The following is a 19,455-nucleotide window of genomic DNA, read 5'->3' as shown; positions in this document are numbered from 1 at the left end:
GACACACAAAATATTCCTGAAGTGAAAATATTAAACTGCCCTGGCAACATCCTACCAAAGCTGTGATCATGACTGTTTTGGGGGTGTGGAAGGCAACAGGCCTTGAGGAGCAAAAGCCATGTCCATTTCGTCTATAATAAATACTTCCTTTATTGAAATGAGATTTACATATCACTAAGCAAGTAAAAAGACAAGCTACCAAATCAGAGGAAATATTTACAATGCATGAATCTGATAAAGGACTTGTAGAAGGTATTAAAAAAATTCTGATAGCCCAATAATAACAGGAGAACCCAAATGTTTAAAATAGGCAAAGGATCTGAATGGACATTTCTCCAAAGAAGACCAACAGATGGCCACTAAGCACATGAAAACATGTTCAACATCACTGGTCATTAGGGAAATGCTAATCAAAACAACAGTGAGATGCCACTTTACACCTACTAGTGTGGCCAATATTAAAAAAAAACAAGACAATAACTGGGAGTCCCCTGGCAGTTCACGGTTAGGACTCAGTGCTTTAACTGCCATGGGCCTGGGTTCAATCCCTGGGATGATGGGAAGTGCCCTGGTGGTTATTGCAAGCAGAACAAACGATCTCAAGTATACAGGAGGATGTTAAGAGAGACTTCAGGGCAATAGTATCAAATTAGGGTAATTAATGAAGGAGCATATTAAAAATCAGAGACATTACTTTGCCAACAAAGGTCCATCTAGTCAAGGCTATGGTTTTTCCAGTGGTCGTGTATGGATGTGAGAGTTGGACGGTGAAGAAAGCTGAGCACCGAAGAATTGATGCTTTTGAACTGTGGTGTTGGAGAAGACTCTTGAGAGTCCCTTGGACTGCAAGGAGATCCAACCAGTCCATCCTAAAGGAGATCAGTCCTGGGTGTTCATTGGAAGGACTGATGTTGAAGCTGAAACTCCAATACTTTGGCCACCTCAGGCGAAGAGTTGACTCACTGGAAAAGACCCTGATGCTGGGAAGGATTGGGAGCAGGAGGAGAAAGGGACGACAGAGGATGAGATGGCTGGATGGCATCACCAACTCAATGGACATGGGTTTGCGTGGACTCCGGGAATTGGTGATGGACAGGGAGGCCTGGTGTGCTGCGATTCATGGGGTCGCAAAGAGTCGGACACGACTGAGTGACTGAACTCAACTGAAATGAATGAAGCAAATGAACTGAATTTCATTAATTAAGGGTGTTTTTAAAATCTCCTATTACTCTCATACATATCTGTGTATTGCTAGTTTCGGCAGTACAATGATACAAAAATTATGTGGTAAAAAATTCATCTTCATGCTGTTCACAAATTTGGGGAGGTCTCTGTTTCCCCCTCACACACACATTCTTCTCTGACCTGACCTCAGATATTCACACCACTTCTCTGGAGCCCCAGCATGACTAATTTCCCCTAGCCTGTGCTTCTCTTCCCCACGGCCACCAAAGAAGGTGGTCTCTAAGGCTTTTTACACTGAACGGTGCCCCAGCACATCCTGAGAGTTCAGCTCTGTCTGGAGAACTGTTTTCTGCAATAAATCATCCTGATGTTGTTCCAGGTTACAGCGGAGGGGGTGATGGATCTCACACCTGTCACCCCAGATCATCCAGAGAGCCTGGGTTGTCTTAACTGAGTAGGTGCTTAGGACCTGCTTCCACCAAGGTACGTTCTTCCATCCCTATTTAGCACACCTGGTCTGGACCCACCCACAACACTCACGTCCCAGTAGGATCCAGTCACACCGCTGCTCATTCAGTCTCACTGAGGACAATGAGTTCTGACTGTCCTATTTCTCTTAATCCAAACCGATAATCTCCAGCACCAGACTTCTTCCTATGTCTTTAGGCACCTGTGCCAAGCATTTAAATACAGAAATACATTTTTTAACACAAATGCCTTTTATTGATTCTTTACATTTACTTTTTAAAATTATATGGATATTTAATATTATCCATAAAATTCTTTTCAGGATGGTAAAAGGCACATTCAACTATCGATCATAAAGAGTGAACATTACAGAAAAATTAACTCAAAATGCATCACAAGTGTAAATATACAAGCTAAAACTATAAAACTCTTTTTTTTTAATTTTTTAAAACTATAAAACTCTTAAAAGAAAAACATGGGCATAAATCTTCAGAAACCTAAATATAACACCAAAAGTACAAGTGACACAGGAGATAAAATGGACTAATCAAAATTACAACTGTTTGTGCTTCAAAGAATGTTACTAAGAAAGTTAAAAACACAATCTGTGAGACTGGATAAAATATTTGAAAATCATATACCTGATAAGGCACTGGTGTCCAGAATAAATAAACTATTCTTACAAGTCAATAATAAAAAGATCAATAACCCATTTCATAAATGGGGAAGAGATCCAAATAGATAGTGTTTCAAAGAAGATATACAAACAGCCAATAAGCACAATGAAAAGCAGCTTAATATCACTAACCAACAGGGAACTATAAATCAAAACCACACTGAGATACCATTTCACACCCCCAAGGATGGCTACAATTAGTTCTAGGTTATCTAAGAGAAATGAAGACATATGTCCACAAAAAAAGCCCCCACAAAACTTATATGTGAATGCTCACAGAAGCATAATTAATAGTCTCAAAATGAAAACAACTTAGATGGCTATCATCTGATGGATAGACAAAAAATTTAACATATTCAAACAATGGAATATTATTCATCTATAAAAATGAACCAAGTACTAATACATGTTACCATGTGGATGAACCTAGAAAACACTGTTAAGTCAAAGAAGCCAAAACAACAGATTACACATTGTATGACCATCAGTGTGAAATGTCTAGAATAGGCAAATTCAGAGGCAGAAAGTACGGGAGTAACTGCCTATGGCTGAAAGGAATGGAGCGAACGGGAAGGGAGAGCTAGTGCTAATGCAGACATTTCCTCTCGGAAGATGATGAAGATATTCTAAAACTAATAAGGGTGATGGAGGCACAACTTAGTGAATTTACTAAAAAGCACTGAATTGTGTATCTTAAGAGGCTGTATTACATGGTATGTGGATTATATTTTAATACAACTATTAAAGAAAAAAAAAGCAGGTACTGAAAGTGTTGGGAGTCAGAATTACCGGTCCAGACTCCACTCGGCCCGTCTCTGGTACTGTGAGATTAAAGCTTGCGGAGGATTCCATTCCCAGGTACTCACCTCTGAAGGGCTTTTCCCCCAGTCTCTATGACCCTGCAGAGGAATTCATTTAACCCCAACAACTGGAGGTTTGAAATCAGCAGTTGCCAGACTTCAGCTGTCTGATCCCATCTGCGTGGTTCTTGACATCTCTGTGGACCAAAGATGATAATGTTTACTTGGTCAAATGATACATTCTTTAACAAAAACAAACTGTTTGCCACTAACGTCAGCCTTGTCCTGATAAAGTTACCCTTCTGATTACCAATTGGAATTAACAGACTGACTTCATTTTTGATGACTAACTGCTGACAGCTTCCATCCTCAGCACCACCTACTGCCCCTTCTCCCTCTGCAAACTAGGCAAACAAACAAGAAAGCCTGAAAAAGGAGAGAGAGAGAACCGAAGTGCTCTTGGCAGTGCAGTTGGCAGGAAGTTCAAACCATCTAAGCCCCAATCAATGCAAGGGCACCATCATCCCATTTCCATTCTCTAATCACTATAAAAGCCCAAACAAAGACTTCAATGGCGGTTCAGTGAGTAGGAATCTGCACTTTCAACGCTGAGGACCTGGAGTTCAATCCCTAATTGATCCCACAAGCTTCTCAGCAAAACAAAAACATAAATAGAGCCCAGCAAGCTTTCTCCTGGTCTCTCTTGATTTTTTTGGATCACTTGGGGAGTCTGCCCTGCTCTCACAAGTCTCATCCTGTGAGTAATAAACTTTTTATCTTCTTGGGATGTCTGTAAAATACAAAAAAGAGCATGCGTATATGTGTTTGGGGCTTCCCTGGAGGCTCAGACAGTTAAGAATCCAGCCGCAATGTGGCAGACCTGGGTTCCATCTCCGGGTTGGGAAGTTCCCCTGGAGGAGGGCATGGCAACCCACTCCAATATTCTTGCCTCGAGAATCCAGTGGACAGAGGAGCCTGGCAGGCTACAGTCCATGGGGTCGCAAAGAGTCAGATATGACGGAGCGACTACGCACAGCACAGCAAAGTCAGTGTGTCAGGCAGGGAGAAAAGGAAGGTAAACTAAGGAGGCAAAGTGTTAATAACTTGATAATCTGGATGGTTTTACAAGTGTTCATTGAACTATTCCTGCAACACTTCTCTAAGTGTAATACTTCTCAAAATAAAAAGTTGGGTAGGAGGCAGTCAGTCAGTCAGTTCAGACGCTCAGTGATGTCCGACTGTTTGCGACCCCATGAACCGCAGCACGAGTGTAATATTTTTCAAAATAAAAAGTTGGGTAGGAGGAAGAGAAACAAGCAATAGAGGGAGAAAAGTTACTGGCTGTGGGAGGAAAAAAAACAACAAAAGCTTGGTGTTCAAAACATAGTTTTACAAGCCCAAGTCCTTAACAAACTTTTTCTTTAATTGACAAAAGATAAAGGAGTACATCAAGGCTGTATATTGTCACCCTGCTTATTTAACTTATATGCAGAGTACATCATGAGAAACGCTGGGCTGGAAGAAACACAAGCTGGAATCAAGATTGCTGGGAGAAATACCAATAACCTCAGATATGCAGATGACACCACCCTTATGGCAGAAAGCGAAAAGGAACTAAAGAGCCTCTTGATGAAAGTGAAAGAGGAGAGTAAAAGAGCTGGCTTAAAACGCAACATTCAGAAAACTAAGATCATGGCATCCGGTCCCATCAATTCATGGAAAATAGATGGGGAAACAATGGAAACAGTGACAGACTTTATTTTCTTGGACTCCAAAATCACTGTGGACAGTGAGTGCAGCCATGAAATTAAAAGACGTTTGCTCCTTGGAAGAAAAGCTATGACCAACTTGGACAGCATATTAAAAAGCAGAGACATTACTTTGCCAACAAAGGTCCATCTAGCCAAAGATATGGTTTTTCCAGTGGTCATGTATGGATGTGAGAGTTGGACCATAAATAAAGCTGAGTGCTGAAGAATTGAGGCTTTTGAACTGTGGTGTCGGAGAAGACTCTCGAGAGTCCCTTGGACTGCAAAGAGATCCAACCAGTCCATCCTAAAGGAAATCATTATTGAGTATTCATTGGAAGGACTGATGCTGAAGTTCCAATCTTTTGGCCAACTGTTGCAAAGAGCTGACTCATTGGGAAAGACCCTGATGCTGGGAAAGATTGAAGGCTGGAGGAGAAGGGGACGACAGAGGCTGAGGTGGTTGGATGGCATCACTGACTCGGTGGACATGAGTTTGAGCAAGCTCCAGCAGTTGGTGATGGACAGGGAAACCTGGCATCCTCCAGTCCATGGGGTCACATAGAGTTGGACACAGCTGAGTGACTGAACTAAACTGAACCAAAAAGATCTTTTAGGGTAACGGTAATTTTGATGAAAGTTGGAATTATATTTGTCACAACTCATCCAGTGGTGCATTTCACTGTAAGTCAGTTTTCCCTCAAAAACGTAAAGAGCAATACTGAACTCTAGTTGATGTTAAGCACAGTGAGGTGTCTGAGGGGGTAAGTAATAATAATAATCTGTCATTTATTTTGAATGTATCCCCAAAAGATTTTTGAGCAAACTCTGGGCGATAGTGAAGGACAGGGAAGCCTGCTGTCCTATAGTCCAGGGGGTCGCGAAGAGTCGGACACGACTGAGCGAATTCACTTTCAGTTTTCACTTTCATGCATTGGAGAAGGAAATGGCAACCCACTCCAGTGTTCTTGCCTGGAGAATCCCAGGGACGGGAGCCTGGTGGGCTGCCGTCTATGGGGTCGCACAGAGTCGGATACGACTAAAGCGACTTAGCAGCAGCAGCATAAGGACACACAAGTAACTCAACTTCGCTATATGTAGAAAAACCTACCCTAGGACACGACTGAAGCGACTTAGCAGCAGCAGCAGCAGCAATCTACTGGGTGAAAAGGAGCTAAGGAGAGGAACCACTAAACCAAGAAAGATGACTTCCCTGGTGATCCAGTGGCTAAGACTTCACTCTCCCAAAGTAGGGGGCCCAGGTGTGAGCCCTGGTCAGGGAACCAGATTTCACAACTAAGACCCAGAGCAGCCAAATAAACAAATATAAAAAGAAGTCAAGGAAGAGCCAAGTGAAATGGCCACTAACAGGTGGGAAAACGCGGTTTTCACTGATAACCCCGGCAAGACCTGATTTTGCAGCTCGTAGGTGGCGAAAATACAGGTGATCTGACACCTGCTGGTCCGCCGGACGGAGGGAAACCTCACAGTCCGTGGGCGCCACGGGGCCACCTTGGCCCGACACCTACCGATGCCCACACCGGCCCGCCCGACACCGGGCAGGAGAAGGGCGGCAGACCTGGGGGTCGCCCAGCAGCCGGGTTCGGACACCTAGCAGGCAGGGGCAAAACGGTCCCTGCGCAAGGGCCGGCTGGCTCCTCACGAGCGCGGAACGGCCGGGCCAAGCGATGGAAGTGGCTGGGGCGTTCTCACCAGGAGAGGGGGCGTCCACAGCCGCGGGGCGTCCACAGCCGCCGCGGGGCGTCCTCTCTTGCAGAAGGAGGGGCGTCCTCACCGCAGGAGAGGGGCGTCTACACACACGGGGCCGTCCTCACTGCCGCCGGCCGACGCGGCGCTCTAGAGCCACTCGGGCCCAGCGGACACCGCCCCCGCCACCCACAGCCCGCCCTCGAGGGGAAGCCGCGGCACTGACGAGCGAGCGGCGCGGCCGACTCACCCTCGGCAGGTCGGCAATGCCGGCCCCGGCGGCAGCCATGTTCCCGCGAGTGCGCGTGCGCGCGCGCGCGGCGGGACCGGAAGTGCGCGTCCAGGGACCCCGCGACCTCCGCCCGCCCGGCGCGACGTCGAGCCCCGAGCCTTTCGCTTTTGACTCCGGCCAAGGCGGGCTCGCGCCGGGGTCCGGTCCCCGCTCCCTGGGTTGGGGCCGGCGCCGGGGTTCCGGGCTCGCGCTGCCCGCCCTGCGCCCAGCCTTCGCCTCCAGCCCGGGGCTTCAGGGAACTGCGTTCGGCAGAGATGTCCTTTCGCCGCATCTAATTCAGTTGTTTATGGCGATCAGTGTGGGTTCGCCTACATTTATTTTCGCCTACGTCTTTCATCCGAGGACATCGTTTTTGTGCAGCCTTATTTTTGTGAACTGCATAGATTGCTGAAATAATTCTATGCCATCCCTTGTTTGTTGTTTTTAAGAAAAATATGTTTAAATTCAGATAAGAGCAACTCAGTATCAATTAACAGTACAGCTATTTACTTAGAAATCTAAACAGAAGCTACACATTTTTGGATTTGATGTGACAATTAGTTAAGGATTTTTTGATGGATTAGGACTGCGAATGAATGTATGTGTTGTGGAAAAATCAGCATACAAAAATAGTGTAACAAGCAGAAAGTATGCTTTGAAAAGATACCAGTTTTGTGTATGTGTATAAAACAATTCAAAAAGAAATCATTCGTGTATATACAAAAAATAATAAACAGCCATACTGCCAGCATGAATGTGGGGGGTGACCCTCAGAGGAAGCCCAGGAGACCAGGCTCAGTCCCTACACAGCCCAAGTCAAGGTTAAGGAAACAATTCTCCAGGAATCTCGCCCAGTATTTATAGCTTTTGGCTTTCCTATTGGTAATTGTAGGGTTTTTTATTGAAACACAGCTTGTCTACAATGTCGCCTTCGTGTCAGGCGTGCGTGTGTGCCGAGCCGCTTCATTTGTGCTCCACTCTTGGCGACCCGGTGCCCTGAGCCCGCCAGGCTCCTCTGACCCTGGGATTCTCTGGGCAAGAATGCCGGAGGGGGTCACCACGCCCTCCGCCAGGGGGTCCTCGCGACCCAAGATGATCGTTTACGGTGAACGATGTTGGAGTCGTGATATCCGAAGAAAAACATTCAGCCTCGGGACCAGGGACGAGGCTTCAGACACTCAGAACTTCGTGTGGCAGAAGTCTTAGTACCGTGAAGAAGGACAGAAAGCTTCTGACGTAGACATCAGAAGGGGGAGGGAGAGTGCGCCGCCGGCTAGTCTTCCGTGTCGCCTGCATTGGCAGGCGGGGTCTTTACCGCTGGCTCCATCTGAGACGCCCTTAGTTTCCGGTGAACAGCAAAGTGATTCGGTTATTTTTTTCAGATTTTTTCCCTCAATAGGTTATCATAAGATACTGAATATAGTTCCTTGTGCTATACAGCAGATCCTTGTTGCCTATCTGTTTTATACATTGTAGTTTGACTCTGCTGATCCCATACTCCTAATTCATCCCTACCTCCCTCTTCCCCCTTTGGTAACTGTAAGTTTGGTGCCAAACCAAACGCCAGTGCTGCCCTCAACTCCAGCTCCTCTCACAGGGCTGCCTGTCTGGGCTCCTAGCATTTCCGCTCTTTGCCTGATGCAGCTCAAGTCTTCACTGGTGTCTGGATTCCCCTAACTCTTATCCTACCTGTGACTGGACAGCGTGTCCTGCCAGCATCACGCTGACCCCTACCCAGAATGCAGCTGTCTCTGCCTGCCTGACAGCCAGCATCTCTTACAGTGATCCTGTCATCAGCCTCCCTGCTTCCGTCCTTGTCCCCAATTCAACTTCCCCATAGCAGCAAAAGAGTTCTGCCACCTGCCTTCTTTGCTCAAACGTTTTGAGGGCTGCCAGCTCCCTCAGTGGGGAAAGTCCATACTGCAGCCTGAGAGGTGGCCAAGTCAGCTCAGTTGCCTTTCTGAGTTCATCATCCACCCCTTTCTCTCCGCCTCAGCTCCAGCCACACCGGGCCTCTCCCTGGTGCTCACATGCACAATACGCTTCCACCTCAGGGCCTTTGCACATGCTGTTCCCCCTTGCCTGGAGTATGTTTCCACCAGATACATGCTCAGCTCATTCCTTCTCCTCTTTTAAGTTTTTATTCTACCTGGCACATACTAGGTACTTAATGAATATTCATTGGCTGAAAACTAGTCAGTTGAATTGTTCGTCCCAAATTTCTGCTGCCTTTCCTGAAGAAGGATTACACGTCATGACGTGTTGCTAGTGACTTGCAAAGCCTCCCTGTGCAGGTGGGAAGGATGCATATATATGTGATATATATGTATGTGTATATGTGTGTGTGTGTGTGTGTAATATACATCAGTTCAGTTCAGTTGCTCAGTTGTGTCCGACTTTTTGCAACCTCATGGATTGCAGCACTCCAGGCTTCCCTGTCCATCACCAACTCCCAGAGCTTACTCAAATTCATGTCCATCGAGTCAGTGATGCCATCCAACCATCTCATCCTCTGTCGTCCCCTTCTCCTCCTGCCTTCAGTCTTTCCCAGCATCAGGATCTTTTCCAATGAGTCAGTTCTTTGCATAAGGTGGCCAGAGTATTGGAGTTTCAGATTCAGCATCAGTCCTTCCAATGAATATTCAGGACTGATTTCTTTTAGGATTGACTGGTTTGATCTCCTTGCAGTCAAAGGGGCTCTCAAGAGTCTTCTCCAACACCACAGTTCAAAAGCATCAATTCTTCAGCACTCGGCTTTCTTTATACATAAATGTCTATACCTGTATATGGGTGGTACAGTGGTAAAGAATCCACCTGCCAATGCAGGAGACACATAAGAGACGTGGGTTCAATCCCTGGGTCAGGAAGATCCCCTGGAGGAGGAAGTGGCAACCCACTCCAGTATTCTTGCCTGGGAAATCTCATGGACAGAGGAACCTGGTAGGCTACAGTCCATGGGGTCGCAAAGAGTCAGACACGACTGAGCACTGAGCGCTTACATTTTGTTTTTCCAAGTCAGGAAACCCGATTCAAAAGCAAAGAGTTAACCAGAAAGCAGAGTATTTCTCCTAGAATCATGTGCTGTCCTGAAAACAGAAAGATTCATAAAAGATGAACTACGTCCCTCCACATTTGGCAGAGACCAGGAACGAGACTCATTTAAAGCAGCTGCAGGAGAACCCGGAGAGATAGGAGGAACTCATGGCCCTAGAGGAAACACTGTTTCAAGACAAATGGAGCCAGAATAATACACTCGGGGGGAAAGTTAATTAGGACTGTCCTTCCTTCTTCCTCTCTTCAATGACACCGGAGAAGCCCTATTCGGGAGGGAGCATACAGATACATCGAGACTACAGGAATATGCACAGAGCTCAGCCCTTGAAGCCATGAACAAGTTCTCTCAGGAGACACATCTTACAAATATGCGAGTGTAGGAGAAAGAGCGCCTTTCAGTACATTTTAGAACTTATACAGGAGAAAAATCCTGTAAGTATACAGGCACAGACTATCCGTTACTGTGTATTAGAGAAGTTATACTTACGAGACATTTCATATTTGCAGTGCATTCAAGAAACTATTTTCAAGGAGTGACTGCTTTATGCTACAAGGGTCTGTAAAGAAACCTTAGCACATACTCATCAAGGAACACGTTCCATGCTTTCCTCGTTTACTCAACGTCACAGCACAGGCACTGGAGAGAAACCCATGGATGTGTGAGCTGCAGGAAAGGCTTTCAACAGCTCAGCACTATGACGTCCGAGGACTCCTCCTGGGAAACGCCCGCACAAGCGCACCGTAGAAGCGCCTTCGGGGTCGCTCTCTCTTTACCCAGCACAGGAGGACTCCTACTGGAGAGCAGAACAGACGCAAGGTCGGGCGACTTTCCATCACGGCTTTCACGTTATCTGACACCAGGAAACTCACAGAGGTTAGAGAAACTCACTGAATATAATCAGTATGGAGAAGCTGCCGGTTGCGTCGTTCGATGTGACATCATAGAGAGACCCAAAAGGAGGCGGAAGCCACAAGCTATTTTAGACCCACAAATAGGTGGTGGTTGTTTAATCACTAAGTCATGTTCGACTCTTTGTGACCCCGTGGACTGTAGCCAGGCTCCTCTGTCTATCTGATTCTCCAGGCAAGAATACTGGAGCCGGCTACCATTTTCTCCGCCAGGGGATCTTCCTGACCCACGGATCAAACCCGAGCCTCCTGCATTGGCCGCTGGATTCCTTCCCACTGAGCCACCAGAGAAGCCCTGAATGTAACATGACTGTTCACTTGTAGCTCCCCACTGTCACAGACGATGAAGTATGAGCAATTATGCTCCATACATGCCCTTGATGTGTAGAAACATTTAATGGGACTTAGGGTCTAGGCCTCAGGGACAATGTCTCATAGAAATGATGTATAGATAATAAAATGTAAATGTTATCGATGACAACACCCTATTTTTTATATCATATAAAATCCAGAGAACCATCAAATTGAAGTATCATGAGGAGATCATTGATCTTTTAGCATCACAGGGATTAATATATGTACAATTTTATACTAATCACAGAAGACAGCTGAAAAATATGCCATCCATTTCTTTCTTGCATAGTCCTGTCACATCAGACAAATTCGAGTTTTATACTAACTCATGAATGTTTCACAAATGGCATTCTACTACTAAGTTTGAGAGGAATCATAAAGAGTTGTCTGCATCTTCACGTTTCCAGGGGCACAGCCAGTGTCCAGGCAGGCCTAAACAGACATACACATGTGCTCTGCAGCCCACAGGCCACACGAGGGACAAGCCCTTGTGCCCCAGAGAAGACCCAGTGCAGCCAAAAACAAAGAAGTAAATAAACAAATAAAATTTCAAAAAGGAAAAAACAAACTAAAAAGGGCAGAGGATTTGAATAGACTTTTATCCAAAGACAAACAGATGGTCAACACGCACCTGAAAAGACATTCAGCATCATGAATCACCAGGGGAGTGCAAATGAGAGCCACAAGATGTCATCTCACACTTGTCAGAATGACTATTATCAAAAAGACAACAAATAGTAAATGTTGGCAAAGACATGGAGAAAACGGAACACTCATCCACTGTGGCTGGGAGTGTAAATCAGTGGAGGCCCTGTGGAAAACAGTAGGAAGGCGCCTCAGAAAATCAACTCAGGGAATTTCCTAGTGGTCCACTGGTTAGGATTCGGTGCTTTCACTGCCATGGCCCGGGTTCAATCCCTGGTTGGGAAACTAATATCCTATAAGCCACCTGGCATGGACAAAAAATAAATAAAAAATAAATCAAAATACCATATGACCCAGCAAGTCTATTCCTGGGTATTTATCCAAAGAAAATCAAAACACTAATTTGAGAAGACATGTGCTCCCATGTTCGCTGCAGCATTATTTACAACGGACAAGATGTGGCCCAGGTCTCTGCAGCCAGCAAGTCCGGCATTTCCCAGCACCAGCCGCTCTCCGGGGACACACCGCCCTACAGCCCAACTCAGGGAGAGGCTTCTGGGGCAGATGAGCTTCCCCCAAACTGACTTTTGCACCAGCTGCCAAGGAGAGGTCAGCTCCGGGTGCCAACACGTGAGCCACTCTTTTGCAGCTTTTGTCAGAGGCGGGACATGGATATGTGCATCGGCCCTCACCAGCGGGGCCTGAGAAAGTCTATGGAAAGGGGGCTCGAGAAGAGAATGAATTCCTTCCTTGTGGTCAGCAGGTAGTAGCTCCTCAAAGCTGCTCGCATCCTAATAGCTGGAGTCAGTGACTGTTACATTACAGGGCAAAGAGCGCTTTGCAGGTGCAATTAAGTTTTATGGCCTTGAGATGAGATTATCTTGGGACCGATGTAATCGCAGTTGTCCTTGTTTAAGAGCAGCAGGAGGGGGGCTTCCCTGGTGGTCTAGTGGTTAAGAACCTGCCTGTCAATGCAGGGAACGCAGGTTTGATCCTTGGTTGGGGAACTAAGATCCCACATGCTGCGGAGCAGCAAAGCCCACAAATCACAGCTCCTGAAGCCATGTGTTGCGGTGCCTGCATGCCACAGTCGAGAATCTGTATGCTGCAGTGAAAGATCCTGAATGATGGAAGGAAGATCCCGCATGTGGCAACTAAGACCCAATGCAGCAAAATGAAGAAAAAGAGAAAGAACCCTCCAATTATCTTAAAAAAAAAAGGAAAGAAAAGAAGCAGGAGAATCAGAGTCAGTGGAGGCAATGTGATGACGAAGCAGAGGTCAGAGTCAGAGAGAGACTTATAGATGCTACACCACTGGCAGGAAGTCTCTAGAAGCTGGAAAAGGCGAAGAAGCTGGTTCTCCCCTAGAGACTCGAAAGAAGGCAGCACTGCTAACATGTTTATTTTGCCCAAAAAGATCTATTTTCCCTTCTGGTCTTCACAGCTGTGGGGTGATACGTCTGCTGTTTCAAGCCACAAAATTTGTGGCCATTTGTTACAGTGTCAAAGGAAACAAACACTCCCTGGTGCCAATCCTCAGCCCAGCGTTGTATGGCTTCAAGCGATGCGTGCAACAACCACCTTGAGACCATGAGGACAGGAACCTCGGGAAAAACCAAGACGATATACTGAGGAGCGCTGTGCAGGAGATGGAGAGCGCCTGCAACCACCCCTGGAAGCTCTCGCCTCTGGGCTGCATGCGATGTAGGATAATGTATGCTGGCAAATTCTGCGACTTGTGGCCGAAAAAAACCCCATCTTGCACAATAACTCTTTCTTGTTCTCAACCGACTTCTGCTCTCCAATCTCTTTTAGTCATGCTGAGCCAGATTAGGGACTCCTGTGCTGTGCTGTCGTGTCTGACCTTTGCAGCCCCATGGACGAGCCCGCCAGGCTCATCTGTCCAGGGAATTTCCCAGGCAAGAATGAATTGCCATTTCCTATGCCAGGGCATCTTCCCGACCCAGGGATCAAACCCGCATCTCTTACATCTCCTGCACTGGCAAGTGGATTCTTTACCACTAGCGTCACCTGGGAAGCCCCTTAGGGGCTCCTAGAAGTCATCCTGGGTAATCAGGTTGTACAGGCTCAGGCTGACCCTTGCTCGCTTGACTCAGAGTCCTTTCTCAGGAGGTGGACACACCACAAGGAGCAGAGGCTCACTGTGGTCAGCAAGATGGGCCGAGCTACCTCAGCTTCGGCCTCAGAGGCACTGCCAAGGGGCTACAGAGGACACAGATAGACATTCCAGACTCCAAGGATACAATGTGATAATGCATGGGACCAAAGGCATATGGTGGATTCATCAAATTACACACGCAGATGTGGGTACAGTATCCCCCTGAGTCTTCACAGTGAGTTACAGGAGTCCTCTCTGGATGGAAAAAAAAATAGTGCTTGAAAAAAGCCACACACTTCAATTAAAAAAAAAATTGTGCCAACTTGCTGAACAAGATGAAACCCCTGCAGCCACCACCACACACACGAGAAAAGTTATATGATTGTTACTGCATGCTGTTGATGGCTTTGAAGTCTAAATTTACAGAAAAGGAAAAGAATTTTTTGGCACTTGTACTTTCTGGGGGCATTTCTTAAAGTAAACGAGTTTGAATCCAAGTAGTTTCCCAGTGACGATGGTGGTGAGTTCATCACATTTTCAAGAGGAAGGAAGCACAGAGCCAACTCCAAGGACCAGGCTCCCAGAGAGTCCATTGTAACCCTGTAATCCCACTTGCTCTTGTACTGAACCCGGTGATGGTCTGTGATTTACAGTTGGCCTTCCCAACCTGGAACATGATATTCATCTTCATTTATACAATTTTACTTGTAATTCTTCCCAGAAACGTCTCTTCCTGTAGATTTGTTGCATTTCCTAACAAATTAATCCCAGACATGTCTTTATGCTTCATCTGTGAATCTCCTTTTCAATATGTTTGTAAAGCTTTCGTATGTTACATGTGTGTTGATTCACATACCTTTCTTATTGCCTCATTTACTGCAATCTTATTTTTTTAATTTCCAATTGGATTTTGTACATACAATAATGTTGTGCTCAGACGCTCAATTGTGTCCGACTCTTTGCAGCCCCTCGGACTGTAGCCCGCAGGGCTCCTGTCTGTGGAATTTTCCAGGCCAAGAATACTGGAATGATTGCCATTCCCTCCTCCAGGGGATCTTCCTGACCCAGGGATCGAACGCAAGCCTCTTACATCTCCTACACTGGCTGGCAGATTCTTTACCAGTGTTACGTGGGAAGCCCAAGTATTGAATTGTTACCTATTTGTAAACGCATTTTGATATTCTATTTTCCAGTAGCTATAGCTCTTAGGTCTGTCTCCTGTCTTATTTGTGGTGATAAGAACACCCAGAAATCTTGAACCTAAGGTCGCTGAGAGCAGCTATCGCCTTCTGTTTTGGACGTGCACATTGATCCATGGCCACTGAGCAGAGGGGTGAGCAGACGAGAGAGTGCAGAGAGGCCAGCTTTCACTGGAGAGGAAAAGCTCCATTCCCTAAGGCAAAGAGAAATGTAGGAATCGCTGGTGTTCAGACCCACAGAGGAGGCTGAGTGCTGAAGAAGTGATGATTTCAAACTGTGGTGCTGGAGAAGACTCGTGAGGGTCCCTTGGACTGCAGGATCAAACCAGTCAATCTTGAAGGAAATCAACCCTGAATATTCATTAGAAGGACCGATGCTGACGCTGAAGCTCCAATATTTTGGCCACCTGATGCAAAGACCTGACTCCCCGGAAAAGACCCTGATGCTGGGAAGGATTGGGGGCAGGAGAAGGGGACGACAGAGGATGAGACGGTTGGACGGCATCATCAACTCGATGGACCTGAGTTTGAGCAAGCTCCGGGAGCTGGTGATGCACAGAGGACTAGCAATAAGCAGGCTGTTGGCTTATTGTCTGTCTACCCTGCAGTGGCCAGGACGAAGGGTGACACACTCCTACACCGATGAGAGCAACAGGGAAAGGAAGAGTCTGGTCCTGGTGACACTGGCAGCTTAACTAGTCCCAGGACACATTTTTGAAGAAATGGTGTTTGTTTATGATAGCTGAATTTTCAGTTAGGCCAAACACACCCTATAGGATACAGGGTACAAAGCTATGAAAGGGATCCCAAACCCGACTTACTGGTTTGCCCAGTCTCTGTGGACTTTCCACACTCTCTGAAACACATCCCTTCTGGAAGCTGCATGGGGTCTGTCTCTGCTCAGAGATCAGATTCGTCACCTTTCCTCCATGTGCTACACCCAGTCTGGATTATCTTGATTTTGAACTCACCCTTCATCTTGGGGAGAACAGGCATAGAACAAATGCATAGCAGTCACGACCCCAAAGCCTGTTTTGAGGAACCAGTTATGATACTAATAATTTACAGTTAATGTGCTGATTGATTTATTCGTGCTTCTCCAAGCTGAAGTTCTCAAGCTCTGAGGAGTTCTGAGAAGTGTCCTAGAGGCTCATGTTTTAAAGACAAAAATGTACATCTGTCTTTTCTTTTTTTAAATGAGTTTTAAACACATGTTCCCCTTCACATGAAACACTCTGAGATGCTCTGTGGGATGAAATAAGACAATAATGATAAGTGGAGACCGAATCACAGGTCCACTGTTGAGCAGACTGAATGCCACCAGCTGCTACAGTGATTTGGTCGATACATAGTTTTGTATCTCCTATTCAACCAATAGTGCACTGTTGATTTTAAAAGCATATGAAAGAATATTAATCTATTTCAACAATTCACTATCTCAATAAACATGCTTGTTAACCTATATGGAGTATACAAAGAAAGATGAAGTGCAAATTAAACCCTGCAATTGAATGAAACTATTATTGCTAATCTAGTCCTTTTCATAAAGGACCCACAGTGCCTTTTCTGCAAGTCTAAAACCTCTTCTAATGAAGAAAGTTTCTTCCCCTATTATGTATCTGCAAAATCTATCTGAAATAACAAGGCTGTGTGGGGCTTCCCAGGTGGCTCAGGGGGTCAAGACTCTACCCGCAATGCAGGAGACACAGGTTGGATCCCTGGGTTGAGACGATCCCCTGGAAGAGAAACCGGCAACTTCTGTCCAGTATTCTTACCTGGAGAATCCCATGGACAGAGGAGCCTGGTGGGTTACAGTCCACAGGGTCGCGAAGAGTCAAACACGACTGAAGTAACTGAGCACAACACAGCTATTTACACATTGTTTTTCTCCAATTTAGTGTGACCCTTATATATTTTGCTACAGATACATCCAGATGCTGCCCCAGACCTGTTGGGGATGTCATATATTGTGTGGTGTGTGAACCTTCCCATACTGCTAAAATTCAAATGTTTATGAATTCCAAAATACTTCTGGCCCTGAAGGTTTTGAACAAGGGATTAGGGCCCTGTATGCAAACAGGATACATAACATTTTTTTTTTTTTAATTTATTTAATTGGAGGCTAATTACTTTACAATATTGTGGTGGTTTTTGCCATCCATTCACACGAATCAGCCACGGGTGCACATGTGGCCCCCATCCTGACCCTCCCTCCGCATCCCATCCTTCAGGGTCATCCCAGTGCACCAGGCCCGAGCACCGTCTCATGCATCAAACCTGCACTGGCGATCTATTTCACAGGTAATATACATGTTTCAATGCTATCCTCTCAAACCATCCCAACTTTGCCTTCTCCCACAGAGTCCAAACGTCTACATTTGTGTCTCTTTCACTGTCTCGCATATAGGGTTGTTACCATCTTTCTAAATTCCATATGTATGCATTAATATACTGTATTGGTGTTTTTCTTTCTGACTTACTTTGCTCTGCATAATAGGCTCCAGTTTCATCCACCTCATTAGAACTGACTCAAATGCATTCTTTTTAATAGCTGACTAATATTCCACTGTGTACATGTACCATAGCTTTCTTATCCATTCATCTGCCGATGGACATCTAGGTAGGATGCATAACATTTTTCTTGATATTTTACGTACATAACAGTTAACATTCATCCAAAAATGTGTTTATTTATTTACTTATTTATCTGTGGCTGCGCTGGGTCTTTGCTGCTGTGCACAGGCTTTCTCCAGTTGCAATGAGTCAGCTTCTCACCACAGTGCCTGCTCTCATTGTGGAGCACGGGCGCTCGGTGAGCAGGCTTCAGGAGTGCGGCGCATGGGCTCAGTTTCCCCATGGCACTTGGGATCTTCCTGGACCAGGGATCAAACCTGCGTCCCCTGCATTGGTAGGCAGATTCTTAACCACTGAACCACCAGGAAAACCCCCCAGAAATGTTTTTAATGTAATCAAGTTACAGCAAATTAAATAGCATTCTTTTTTTTAAATAGCATTCTTAATTTGCTAAATGGGAAAAAGAACATGCAATTTATTATTAAAAGTTGTACTAAAGTGAGTTTCATGAATCAATCTTAAATAATATACTTAAGATCACCTTTTAACCTAAAATCATGTTTTTACTCTATAGCATACAAACAGAAAAACTGAAAGAACTTCCAAGAAGGCCCGTTTCCTTTAGATGTTAAAGCCTCCATCAAATTGACAGTAAACCACTAGAAGGATCCCTAGTCATAACCAGAAGAAAACAATATGGCTAATTAATTGCCTTGTCCCACTACCATGGCTATAGAACACCATTTTTTTAAGTCAAAATATGAGAAAGAGACTTGAATTATTTAATTAACGGGGATGTTGTTTTAGCTATAACAGCCAAGAAAAATTCAGGGAAATGCATGGTTAGCGACTCAATACTACAATGCACAAGTCGACAGACACACTGTCTTAATTGCAACAATTAAGATGAACAAGGTGCAGCCTGCATGTGGATATTCTCCACAGTGGCCACAGAAATGTACAACTGCTGCAACAAGCATAGCATGCAGTGGACAGGACGACTCAAACGGAGGCAGAAGGCCGCTGAAACCTGCTAGGAAGTGGAGAGAGAGTGCACTGGGCCCTGGGCCCCAGCAGGAGAGTCCCAAGCACCAAGGAGGAAAGAGGACATCAGAGTCTGGGCCCTGGAACCTCAGGAAGATAGGACACCAGATACTGGACTTTGAAGAAGACATGAGACTATTTTGTCCTGGGCTCCAAAGAAAGATCAGTGGACTGGGCTCAAGGAAGAGGGGCATGCACCAGGTCCTGGACAGGGAAAGACTTCTTCCATTTCCTAGACATCGGCACCTGGCTCACAGATGAGGCCCCCGGGCCGAGGGTCCTTCCTGTCCAGCCCGCACCGCACCAACTCTGCTTAGCCAAACGTCAGCAAGGTTACTCTGAGCCTTCTCCCCAGTAAGGCCCATACGTGTACTTCCTCATAGAATCCGATTTGAGCAAGAATCCTAAGTCAGTTTATGAAGACTCCCCTGCTCTTGATATCTGATCAAATTCCTCAGCCCGACTCTCTCTCCCATCATCACCCTGGCCTGCCTGCCTTCAAACAGCCTATTAGCTTTGTCCGGCTAGAATCCCCCAGACAGGATGTCGCCTTCTCCTAATTTTCTATCCACTGGTACCTCTCCCCTCACTCCTAGGCCATAAGCCTCCACTTACTCTGGTTGTATTCAGAACTGAGGTCTGTTCTACACTGGAGTCTCCCTTCCCCGTTGCAAGTTTATTGAACAAAAGCTACTTTCACCG

General features: G+C 45.9%; 1 protein-coding gene across 5 annotated transcripts in view; it reads right to left on the bottom strand.

The window, feature by feature from the left end:
• ZNF329 (zinc finger protein 329) overlaps nucleotides 1-19,455 on the bottom strand; it is a 39,548-nt gene that overhangs the window by 5,280 nt on the left and 14,813 nt on the right. For 2 of the 5 annotated variants that reach the window (XM_081512084.1, XM_081512085.1), the window contains one exon: nucleotides 3,196-3,326. The gene's annotated coding sequence lies outside the window, so the exon portion shown is untranslated. Of the gene's footprint in view, nucleotides 1-3,195; nucleotides 3,327-6,406; nucleotides 6,552-6,590; nucleotides 6,890-19,455 lie in introns of those variants that run through there. The other 3 variants (XM_081512079.1, XM_081512080.1, XM_081512081.1) reach the window with 3 other exon arrangements.

Source organism: Giraffa tippelskirchi, chromosome 7 (genome assembly GCF_054371585.1).
Source record: "Giraffa tippelskirchi isolate mGirTip1 chromosome 7, T2T-mGirTip1v1.2.pri, whole genome shotgun sequence".
Taxonomy (NCBI): domain Eukaryota; kingdom Metazoa; phylum Chordata; class Mammalia; order Artiodactyla; family Giraffidae; genus Giraffa; species Giraffa tippelskirchi.
The sequence above is the reverse complement of the archived record's forward strand: the minus strand, read 5'-3'. Positions and strand labels throughout refer to the sequence as shown.